Source organism: Arachis duranensis, chromosome 10 (assembly GCF_000817695.3).
Source record: "Arachis duranensis cultivar V14167 chromosome 10, aradu.V14167.gnm2.J7QH, whole genome shotgun sequence".
In the NCBI taxonomy this organism is placed as follows: Eukaryota; Viridiplantae; Streptophyta; class Magnoliopsida; order Fabales; family Fabaceae; genus Arachis; species Arachis duranensis.
This window is the reverse complement of record NC_029781.3, coordinates 68,454,791-68,456,388: the sequence shown is the minus strand read 5'-3', so window position 1 is coordinate 68,456,388 and position 1,598 is coordinate 68,454,791. Positions and strand designations below refer to the sequence as shown.

The following is a 1,598-nucleotide window of genomic DNA, read 5'->3' as shown; positions in this document are numbered from 1 at the left end:
TATCTGAAGATCCTTACCAGTTTTTAACTGAGTTCTTGCAGATTTGTGAGACTGTTAAGACGAATGGAGTAGATCCTGAAGTCTACAGGCTCATGCTTTTCCCTTTTGCTGTAAGATACAGAGCTAGAACATAGTTAGACTCACAACCTAAAGATAGCCTGGACTCCTGGGATAAGCTGGTCACGACCTTCTTGGATAAATTCTTTCCTCCTCAAAAACTGAGCAAGCTTAGAGTGGATGTTCAGACCTTCAAGCAAAAAGATGGTGAATCCCTCTATGAAGCTTGGGAAAGATACAAGCAGATGACCAAAAGATGTCCTTCTGACATGTTCTCAGAATGGATCATGATAGATATATTCTATTATGGTCTATCTGAGTTCTCTAAGATGTCATTGGACCATTCTGCAGGTGGATCCATTCACCTAAAGAAAACGCCTGCATAAGCTCAAGAACTTATTGACATGGTTGCAAATAACCAATTCATATACACTTCTAAGAGGAATTCCGTGAATAATGGGACGCCTCAGAGGAAGGGAGTTCTTGAAATTGATGCTCTGAATGCCATATTAGCTCAGAACAAAGTGTTAACTCAGCAAGTTAACATGATCTCTCAAAGTCTGAATGGATGGAAAAATGCATCCAACAGTACTAAAAAAACAGCTTCTGAAGAAGCTTATGATCCTGAGAACACTGCAATGGCAGAGGTTAATTACATGGGTGAACCTTATGGAAACACCTATAATTCATCATGGAGAAATCATCCAAATTTCTCATGGAAGGATCAACAAAAGCATCAACAAGGCTTTAATAATGGTGGAAGAAACAGGCTCAGTAATAACAAGCCTTTTCCATCATCTTCTCAGCAACAGACCAAGAATTCTGAGCAGAGCCCTTCTAATTTAGCAAACTTAGTCTCTGATCTGTCAAATGCCACTTTAAGTTTCATGAGTGAGACAAGATCCTCCATTAGAAATTTGGAGGCACAAGTGGGCCAGCTGAGTAAGAAAGTCATTGAAACTCCTCCTAGTATTCTCCCAAACAATACAGAAGAGAATCCAAAAGGAGAGTGCAAGGCCATTGATGTAATCAATATGGCCGAATGCACAAGGGAGGAGAAGAATAAAAATCCTAGTGAGAAAGACCTCCTGGGACGTCTCTCAAGCAGGAAGGAGTTCCCTATTGAGGATCCAAAGGAATCTGAGGCTCACATAGAGACCATAGAGATTCCATTAAACCTCCTTCTACCATTCATGAGCTCTGAAGACTATTCTTCCTCTGAAGAGGATGAAGATGTAACTGGAGAGCAAGTTGCTCAATATCTAGGAGCTATCATGAAGCTGAATGTCAAATTGTTTGGTAATGAGACTGGGGAAGATGAACCTCCCTTGCTCATTGGTGAACTAGATACATGGTTCAGCAAACTTTACCTCAAAAGAGACAAGATCCTGGCAAATTCTTAATACCCTGTACCATAGGCACCATGACCTTTGAAAAAGCTCTGTGCGACCTAGGGTCAGGCATAAATCTTATGCCACTCTCTGTAATGGAGAAGTTGGGGATCATTGAGGTACAGCCTGCCTTATTCTCATTACAAATGG

General features: G+C 40.9%; 1 non-coding gene across 1 annotated transcript; it reads right to left on the bottom strand.

The window, feature by feature from the left end:
• Positions 1-224: 224 nt before the first annotated feature.
• LOC127743621 (small nucleolar RNA R71) lies at positions 225-328 on the bottom strand. The gene has a single exon (XR_008005005.1). It is a non-coding gene; the product is annotated as a small nucleolar RNA R71 (small nucleolar RNA).
• Between the last annotated feature and the right edge of the window lie 1,270 nt (positions 329-1,598).